Below are 11,255 nucleotides of genomic sequence, written 5' to 3'. Positions count from 1 at the left end.
CATCCATCCATCCATCCATCCATCCATCCATCCATCAGGGTCACAATGAGGTTGGTGCCTACCACTAACAGTTTATGGGCGAAAGGCGGGAACACACTGGACAGTTCGCCTGTCTGTCACAGAGATCTAAAAACTTCCAATTCATATATACCTATATATAACCTAATTAATTTTCCATTTCAATTATATTTTTTATCTAGCATTTAAAAAACCTTTTAGCAGTTGCATTTTCTTTTTACTTTACCCTCTTTATTCAGCATTTCCATAACACTTTTGGTCTCTAAGAACACAGAAAAACAAGTTTTACCAACGCAGTTTCTCCTCGGATGTAACCAGCTCTCTCATTGGTTAGACAGCCACACCTGAATCACAACATGACGACCCCCATTGGAAGTTCTGATTAGAGCTAGGTGATAACTGTATCTACTAACTAAACATGGAATAGTTCACTTCTAAGTTAAAGCATGACATCCAGTAAAAATAAATACAGAACAATTTTAGCATGTGTAAAGTACCTTCTACCGTCATGTTGAGATCACTGATGGCTGTCTTACTTACTAATGACAGATGTTTATCTCTAAGAGAAACTGTGATGGCATAGTTTTTAGGGCTTTTTCCTCTCATCTGTGTCCATGAGGAAAATCTCCACTCTGTCTGGCTACTGGGAGTTACCCAGGGTGCTGTTGCTACAGGGCAGAGTGGAAATGGAGTACAAGAGTGGGCTTAACAGCTGATTAATGCGCACCATAGTCATGAAATCAATTGTAAGGGATTTCAGTTTCATTCAGTTTAACAACTAAATGTATCAATTTTAAATGAAAATTGACTAAATGAAAATTTGATCAAATAAAATATTGATTTAATTGCATCATCATCATCATCATCATCATCATCATCATCATCATCATCATCATCATCATCATCATCATCATCATCATCATCATCATCATCATCATCATCATCATCAACATCATCATCATCATCAAAAAAAAAAATCTTAAAAACCCAGACAAATTAATGTACCTTGTTCATGAAGTATGTAACCAACATACCCATCAGCAGGGGCAGAAATCTTACAAATTTCCTAAGCATTAGAAAAAAAAACTGATTGCAGTGATTGCCTCTAACTGTTGCTCAATAAAACTTCAGTTCAGGGCAATAAGGAGACAGGCCAGTACACCAGGAGATGAGAAGGAGGCCATAGGAGTGCAAAAACCCAGTAGTTAGATCGCTTCCTCCATCTTTGTGCAAGAAGGAATAGGAAAAGCACTGCCACAGCCCTACAAAATCCCATTCAGCAGGCCAAAAATGCGCATTTGTCTGCAACGGTTAGAAACCGACAGTGGTGAAAAGTAACAAAGTACATTTACTTGATTTCTTTACATAAATACTTTTTTTTGAGTACATTAAATACTCAAAAAAAAAAAAAAACAATATTAGGAAATCTAATTTGTACTTTTGAATACTTAAGTACTTTAAAATACATGTACTTTTGAATACTTAAGTATTTTAAAAAGTGAGTCTTCAGTACTCAATACCTGAGTAGATTATTGACAATACTTTTACTTGTCCTTAAGTAAGATTCCACTATAAGTATAAATTCTTTTTCTCAAGTACTACTCTTGAGTACTTTGTCCTCCACTTGAAACCGACTCCTAGAGGATGGTATGAGGGCCCTGACATCCACTGTTGGGGGTTTAACATCATGCAGGACGCTTGGCTTTTGCAAGATATTGGGCTATGAGTAAGACATCATGCAGGATGCTTGGCTTTTGCGAGAGAACACCAGGATAGGCAAATTCACTAGTGGCATCCTGTTTTCTTCACAGATGAAAGGTTCACACTGAGGGCATGTGACAGACATGACAGAGTCTGAAGACACCGTGTAGAGTGTACTGCTGCCCGCATCATCCTTTAGTATGACCGGTTTGGCAGTGGGTCAGTAATGGTGTCATCCCTCTGGAGGGGTGCACAGCCCTCCATGTGCTGGCCACAGGGTAGCATGACTGTCATTGCGTATCGAGATGAGATCAAAAGGCTCCTTGTGAGACCATATGCTTGGCCCTGTGTTCCTCCTAATGCAGGACAATGCTAGACCTCATGTGAATGGAGTGTGTCAGCAGTTCAGCAAAGATGACGGCATTGAAGCTACGGACCGGCCTTTCCATTCCTCCAGACATTAATTCATTCAGGGACATCATGTCTCAATTCATCCACCAATGTCACATTGCATTACAAACTGTGGAAGAGTTGGTGGATGCTTCATCATGGAGACCACCCACCACCTTATCAGCAGCATACCCAGGGACGTTAAGGATGCTATATCAGAGTTGAATCAGGCTGTAGAATGTTCTTCCACTTCAAATTTTTTGTGAATCCATATATGTACTATATATATATATATATATATATATATATATATATATATATATATATATATATATATAGTGCTGAGCCCACTACTCTAATCCCTCTACACATCCGACTGCAGTCCCGCCCATCCAGAGAAAATCATCGTCAAATTCGCTGATGACACAATTGTGGTGGGGCTGATTACAACGGGAAATGAGGCGGCCTACAGAGATGAGGTCCTGAAACTTGGCGAGTGGTGTGGATCAAACAACCTGGTACTAAACATCAACAAGACTAAGGAACTCATTCTGAACTTCAGACGGAAGAAAGCTGCACCTGCCTCCCTGTACATCAATAGTGGATGTGTAGAATGAGGGGAGTCCTTCAAATTCCGCAGCATCCACATCTCTGCAGACCTCTCCTGATCGGCCAACACCACAGCTTTGGTCAAGAAGGCCCAGCAGCGGCTACACTTCCTGAGAGTGCTCAGGAAGGAACAACTAAAAACTCAGCTGCTGGTGACCTTCTATCGCTCCACCATCATTGACCTACGCTGGGACAGTGTGGTACTCCAGCTGCACGGAGGCCGAAAAGAAGCGACTGCAGAGGATGACAAACACTGCACAAAAAATTATCTGCTGCCCTCTGCCCTCTTTGACTGCCATCTACACTCCCGTTGTCTCAGCAGGGCCAGAAACATCCTGAGAGATACCACCCACCCCAGCTTCCATCTCTTCAATCTGTTTCCCTCAGCCAGGCGCTTCAGGTCAATGCGGACCAGAACAAACAGACTCAGGGATAGCCTCTTTCCCAAAGCTGTCACCATACTCAATCTACATTCAGACTTGCACTAATGTATTTTATCTGTTATTTATGTTTGTACTTTACAGAGCTGCTCTCCAAATCTCATTGTACTGTGTACAATGACAATAAAAGGCTTTCAACTTTTTCAACTTCAGACAGACAGATAGATCTATTTATATCAGTGGCACTTTAAGTCATTATTCCTATAAGCATGTTTGAAGGAATTCATGCACCTCTCCAAAAGAAAAAAGTACAAACGCAAGAACTGTGAAGCACCATGCAACTATTGTTAAATGTATAGGACCAGGGTTTCACAGGGAATTGCTCTTAATATAAAGAGCCATCATCTGAAAATCTTTTTTTTAATGTTAAAAATATGACGGGGTTCAGTTTTAACTAACTGATTATAATCAAGGTGATTTTGGTGATGATCAACAGCTAGACAGTGTCTAAATACAAGACCTTGAAAAAGTTTTCAAACTACATTAACTTTTTCCAGTTTTAATCATTCCAGATAGAAACTGATGCATTTTTTCGGACTGTAATAAACCAACTCAAAGTAAAACATATAATTTAAGTGACAGGGAACAGGTGCGAAGTTTCATATTATTTTCAGATCAAAAATGTAAAGCTTGTAACTTAGGTTTGTAAAAAAAACTGTAGAATTGTTTTGGTTTTTTTTCTCAACCAAGAAAACCCCTTAAGGGTACACACTAACATTAGCCCAACTCTCCTTAACACTTCTGCCTCTATTTGACCAAAAGAGACGAATCAGGGATTCACCTGTAAGCAGTTTGTACAGTAAGTGTTTGTGAATGAGCAACATTTTATCCATTGCATAAGAGACTGCGATACGATAGAAAAACAAACCATGGCCGCTTTCCAACTGAAGTCCTGTGAATTAAATCCCCAGGATTTGATGCTACATATCCCGGGATATGATATGTGGTATTTTACATATCATAGGTGAGATTGGTGCCGTGCTTTTGAATTACTCCACAAGCAGCCTAAAAAAACTGAACTTCAGCATATTTTTAGTCCAGTGGGTGGCAGTAATACGAACACATAACTGGTTATTCATAAAAAATTATTTTTTTTTAAACTATGGAAAATGAATAAAGACAGTTATTATTATAACAAAGCCTGGTAAATCTCTTTTTACCAGGTTTTGTGCTGTTTTCTACAGCACAAAAAGAAAGCATTTCAAGTCCAAATGAGATCAAGTCAAGTTAGTCCACATACATATAGTTGTATCAAGTAAGCTGCAGTTGAAGCAATGGATTTTATAATGGAAGGATCCCTACAATATAACAGAGAGTATCCAACTTGTGATATTTCCTCTTTCAGCACTGCTGGCATAGAACCGTAAAAACTGATGAAAATAAAATACATATACATGTATATAAATGGTTTCCCTCCAGTAAATTTGGTTTACATGAAAAAAACAGGACAATGTATATTTCCTATTTCTACAAGTATAAGGGAATGTGCTCTGTCAGATTATCACTTTATTGAACCATTTTTCATTAATTAACCAAATAGCAAAACCTTAAGTCAAAATCTATTACATGTCATATTCTGGCAGTTGCAGTTTTACTACTATTTTCACTTCATGTAACTTAAAAGGGCTATCAGGCAGCTGGGAATCGCCAAGCCCCTGGCTGGTTTGAAGTCTTTTTCTAGGGATCCAGAGGGATCCGAATTACCTTAGCCTAGTAGACTGACCTGTCAGCATGACTTCAACATACATAAACATAGATTTAAACAAACTTTATGTACACATAACCTTTTAAGGTACACATTCTCCCTTAAAAACATCTTAAAGTGACTTTTGTGTTAAAATAATTAACGGTTAATGATCAACTAACTGGCCGATGTCATGGCTGCAGTTGGTTGGAGATCACACTCAATATCATGGCTGAGTAGACAACCCACAATGGTCTGAAGACCCAAGGCACTGCTGCTTTGACATAGGTTTAAATGTAGGCTATTTCTTGACCACACAGATGACGTTGTCTAGCTTAAATATATATAAAAAATTATTTTGTGTCATCTTAAAGCTTTAAAAACAACTATTTACTATCACCTTCACCACTGGTGGAGCATTGCACTGCAGCTGAAAACAACCCCACCTCTCAAAAGCTCCGTAGGGCCAGAGTAAGGCCCCTGAAAAGTGAAACTACCCAGGTAAATTTGTATTGAAATACTAACAGGCCTTTAAAAGTACCAGGCTTTTGAGTGGCGATGAAAAAAGTGGTTATTGTTGCTGAATGTACATCCACGTGTGTGTGTGTGTGTGTGTGTGTGTGTGTGTGTGTGTGTGTTTGTGTGTGTGTGTGTACCCACAAGTCAAATTCTCATACATACCATTGCACCAAATAAAAGGCATGAAAAGAGGTCCAAAATATATATTTTTTTCTCCTAAAGATAATTAAACTAATAAAAACAAAACTCATAAGGATTATATGTGTAGAATACCAGGTTAGGATTTCCCTAAAATTGTCCAGGGATAATGTGGTTTAACCACATGCAGCTACTTACTGCTGGCTAATAATAAGAACATCCTGACTGCTGCTTTCTGGTAAAAGTATTCCGCTTTAATTTATGTTTTCCTCAGTGTGTACTAAATTACCTTTGCTGCTGTTTCAACTTAAATTAAAGCTCAGTCTGCACGATCATTTGGATGACATTTGGCTGATTCGTACAGTAGTCGCAGGTGAAGACGAGGCCACTCTCTCTGATAAAAAGGGGATAGATTTACATTGTGTTAAATAAGAGAAAGCAGACAGTAGGGTTTCCACTTCGCACGCAATACTGGCAACAGCTCTCCATCATATGGTGATAGTTTTATTGGTTAGTGGACTTCTAGTGGATTTATAGCCTAGGAGTCAAGGGTCAAAGGAAACATCAGAGGGTTGTCTATCTGTCCCACCTGTTAAACATAAAAAAGAAGAAAAAAAAAGACCTATGCTGCTCAAAGCAACTGGCATTTAAAACAATTAAGTTTCCTGTCAAGTGCCTGTGATGAATTATCCGGAAGCTTTACCCGCTGTAATTCTAAATCTTCCCAACAAGTGCCTTTGTTGTAGAGAAATTAATGAAAACAAGATTGTCTTTCATAGGAGCTGATCTAACATTGCGACAGCCAGCTGCTCTTCTTTGGGAATAAAGAAAAGAAAAAAAAAAGAAAACAGTCAGCATTAAACACATCTCCTACAAAATACTTTTTTTCCCTACCACTCGTGTGGAAAACAAATCAGGCGGCAGGCGCATTGGCCATCTGTTTTGTTATTTGATATGTGTGAATACATGTTGTAATGACTTTGTTTGTGAATCACTCTGCGCGGCGGAACACACGAGAGCTCTCGAAGTGCTGGAGTGTTCAAAGCTAATCATATAATTGGACACAATAGTCGATGACAAATGGAGACGCTCGGAGCCAGCCAGCTGGGGAAGTGAATATGTAATCATTGTAAAATCATATCATTTTTGCATATTTGAAGACAGCTTAATAGAGTTTGCGTGTCAGCGCACCATCAAATGATGATCAGAGGCAGTTCTGCCGCATTTGTTTCCCAAATCTTACTTTGTTAGGCTATTTGTCTTGATTTTGATTAAAAAGTGTTTTCACAAGAGTTTGCATCTCACATGTTTATTTGTGCTCTTTTGTATCCTGACTGTGGAAAAAGACTTGGGACAAATGACCCCCTTTGAGTTTCAGTAGAAAGCCTCATGAAGAAGTAAACAGTTCCAGCAATTATTCCTTGCCCGGGGTATTTCTTTCTCCTGTACACACACACTCAACCTTGTAAAAGTCATTAAACCCATTGAGCTTTTCTCGCCTTATGTCAAAATTCAACCAGATTTTGTTTGACCAAGACAAGTAACCATTAACTGTGAAGCAGCAGAAAATTGTATGATTTTCAACTATTTTTACAGATAAACATGACAAAATCTGTGGCATGCATCTGTAATTAGTTACCCTGTATCAATACTTCTCAGTGCAGCTCTAGCTGCACGTGTTTTGTGGAATGTTTTTACAGCTTTGGACATATAGACACAGATTTAATAGCTCAAACTCAGTTAGACTGGATGGAGGGCATCTTGAACATCCACTTTATGGCTTGCCAAAGATTTAACAAGACATTCTAAAACATAGTCCTTTTTTTCTGATGGAAGATGAACAAGATGGCAAGTTTTTCTTTTTTGCACCATATAGTGGAAAGACAATTCTGATTTCTTTACATAAATTAAGCAATAAAATAGAAGGAAAATCAAAACAAACTAAGAGCAAATTATGATAAAAACATGATAAAAGCATTTAGTAAAGCAAACATAACCACTGGACCACAACCCTAAACTAATAATACCTCAGTTCAATCTGAAAAACTCACAGGGAAAGAAAAAGACAATTAGAAGAATTTCATTGATACAATTATTCTAAGACTTTGGCTCTCAGACCTTTGCAGGAAATATTTGCGTTGAATTTTACTTTAATATAAATAATCAGGTGTATGAGAAAGGATGTTTCCCTCCAGACCTGAAACTGGTAGGGGAGTGGAGATGGATGAAGTTGGTTCAGTCCATAGCTGCTGCTTGGCGGGGCGATCTGCTTGATCTCTATTGGTGAGATCCAGTAGAATGCGTGAGCTGATACTAGTGCTTCACTCAGGACCCGGAAGAGAGATTTCTAGCTTGGATAAACACAGATTTGCATGAACCTGTGTATGATGAGCAAACATGAAGCAACAGTGGAGAGGAAAAACTCCCCTGTAGGAAGAAACCTCTGGCAGAACCAGACTCAACAGGGTGGTCTTCTGCCGGATTGGTTAAGATGTGATGGGGAATGCAGTAAGAGTCCGGGAGGAATTACACTCTGATAGGGTCAAGGTTGAAGATGTGCCATAGAAAAGCCAGACAGAGCTTAACTATGATGGTGGAGAAGGGGATGGATGTGGGTTGAATTGGGGTCATCTGTGTCAACATCAGACATAGTGCAACCACTACTTGCGCTTGGCTGTGTAGCAGACTGAGTCATGGGTTTAAAGATCTTTAAAATGAACTCTGGAAACTGATTGGGCTTTGTGGAGGTGCGGCACAAAGCTGATTGGTTTGCATCAGAGGCAGGTGAGCCTTATTAGGTGGTAATTTAGTTTCTTCAGTTGAACATCCACCTAGGCCTCATTTATTAGTTTAAGTTTAACAGTCAAAGGCAGTTCTAAATAAATTAGTTTCAACTTTGACAATAAACAAAATCAGGCTTTTAGCACTTTTACAGTCTTCTGGAAGTTTTTTCCAGATAAGTGAAGCATAGGAACTAAATGCTGCTTCTCCATGTTTGGTTCTAATTCTGGGGGCCGGATTTATCAAGATCCAATTTTGCGTGCAGTAATTTGCGCTCGCAAAGTGGAATTTTGCGCGAGGGGCTGAACCATGGTTTGCGGGTGATTTAACAAGAGCGATTGCGTAACTGGTGGCAGGTGCAAAACTGTTGGAGACGCCCTATTTAAATGATGGTTTTGCGCGTTTTGTGGTTTGCGGCAAAGTAGTTTGTAGTTTGTGCAAACTAGTGCATTAAGAAATTTTAATCTTACAGTGACACCACCCCCTCCAAAAAAAAGAAATATATATATATATATATATATATATATATATATATATATATATATATATATATATATATATATATATATATATATATATATATATATATATAAACTTTGGCAACCTTTATTCCCTAAGGTGGTATGTGGCTGAATTTCTACTTCACCGCAGTAAGAAAAAAACAAACAAACAAAAAAAAAAACAGGTGTTTTGTATCGGCCTGTAGAAAAATGCACATAACAAATGGCTCACAAGAAGTGACTGTGGATAAGATGACTGCATTGGCATGTTGCTCCACAGGCGCAGGGTGTCGGGGTTCTCCGGTAGGGCGTCAGGGCGACATGGCATTTAGAACGTCGGACAGATTGGGAGATCCCAGCTCTCGCTGCAACCGTACGCTGGAATGACCCAGATGCAAAAAAGTGCAACGTTGCAAGGAGTTTCGTGATATCTGGTATTGCGTGGGTACTCCTTGTGGCTGGCTCCAAATCCATTCGGAGTTCCCCCAACAGCTCCAAAATGGCAATGCTGGATAAACGATATGTTTTGATGATCGTTTCCTCGTTCATTCCAAAAATATTCACACGGAGTGAAAAAATGCGTTCTCTGCGTCTCCTTGCTTCATTTCCATGTCTCCTTCTTGCGACAATAACCGCTGCCATGTGTGCGCAATTACGCATACAGACCATTTGCACCTTCTTTTGAAACGTGTTAAATATAGAGTCAGATACCGTTAGCAAAATTGCTTTCAGGTTTGATAAATCACTTTGCGAGTGCTAAATTAATATATTTACATGTTCTCCTCCCACAAGACGCACTTTTGCGTGTAAACGCCCTATATTGAATATTCATTGCAGAAAAAGTACTAAATGGATAAGAGACGCTATTTAGCACGTTTTAAAGACCAAATCCTTTTAGCACGCTGTTGATAGATCAGTTTGTACATTTTTTAGCGTGCGCAGTGAAATAGCTCACGTTTTAATACACGCAAACCTTTGATAAATCCGGCCCTCGGTGTACAGAGTAGGCTGGAACTAGAAGACCTGAATGCTCTGAGAGGTTGATACACTGACAACAAATCTGTAATGTGTTGAGGTGGTGATTCATTCAGTGATTTATAGGCAGAAGGATTTTAAAGTCTATTCTCTGAGCTACATGGAGCCAGTGGAAGGATTCAGAACTGGGCTGATGTGCTCTTCTTTCTCAGTTATAGACAGTTCCAGTTAAAAATAGTTTTTTTTTTCTTCTAGGATTTTCCTGCTTTTATCTCCGTTTGTCTTCCCATCAATTCCAAAAATCTTTCCTGATCCTTTTAACAAAAGCATCCTCACAACATAATGCTGTCACCACCTTTTTTTTAAAATTGGGTTGTATAGTTCTGCCTCCCAGTAAAGAAAATTATAAACTCACACTTCTAATGGAAAAAAACACTAAACTGAAAAATGTATAAATGACAATTCTTAACATAAAATATTGATTTTGAGTTCTTGTTTCAAAACATAAGTTTAAAAAACAAACAGTCCCTGACAAATGACAGTACATTGCACAAAAGTCCTATCTGTCACGAGTTTTCCCTGCCTCTTGCATCATTTGTCTAATTTCTGAAAAAGGTATTTTTTTTGTATTTTGTGTATTTATCTTCAATAATTGCTTTATTTTTGCAACTGCTTTACAAAAGACCCGCAATGCACTCAAATAGTCATGTTGTCAACAGATTCTCCTAGAAATCTTCCACAGCACCAACAGACATTTTTTTCTACATCTTTAATAAATGCTGTCTTTGCCCATTTAAAAATATAGACATGTCTTTGTGGGTTTCAGTCGTGCCATATGGGTTCCCTTTTGAATAAAAAATTAACCAGAGATCTTTGAGGTCTTACATTTTTTCCCAACATGCTAGCTAAAGTTTTCCACAAATGTATCCATCTGCTGCTTTCCTTGGCTTCCATGCCTTTTCTTCACTCTATTCTAACATCTCTTTACTAAATTAGTCTTTTCTAAATGGGGAATTTAAGTTTGTTTGAGGGCAGGAAAGATTCTTGATCTGAAAATAATGTGAAACTTTGCACCTGTTCCCTTTAACTTAAATATGTTTGACTTTGAGTTGGTTTATTACAGTCCGATAAAATACAATGAGTTTGTATCTGAAATTATGAAAATTGGAAAAAGTTTGTGAGGTCTTGTATTTAGCTGTTGATTATCACCAACATCACCCTAGTTATAATCAGTTAGAATAGATGTAAAACATCTGTAACGGTCCTGTTAAATGCTTTAAAAACTGAGCTCCCTGCCATCTTGTTTCAAACCCTGCTCCCCGCAGAGCTGCCATACTATCACACTTCATAATGCTCCCATTAGAGACCACAAGGACATGAAAGGGAGCCTATAATGTTATATAGATACAGTACACATCCAGCCTCAGTTGGGTCCCCTCATTCACTGTATGTACGGAATTAGCAGCCTGCAGCTGCCTGCATTTACATCATTTAGTGTTT

Source organism: Cyprinodon tularosa, unplaced genomic scaffold (assembly GCF_016077235.1).
Source record: "Cyprinodon tularosa strain WSP-4 unplaced genomic scaffold, ASM1607723v1 ctg49, whole genome shotgun sequence".
In the NCBI taxonomy this organism is placed as follows: Eukaryota; Metazoa; Chordata; class Actinopteri; order Cyprinodontiformes; family Cyprinodontidae; genus Cyprinodon; species Cyprinodon tularosa.
This window is presented reverse-complemented; position numbering follows the sequence as displayed.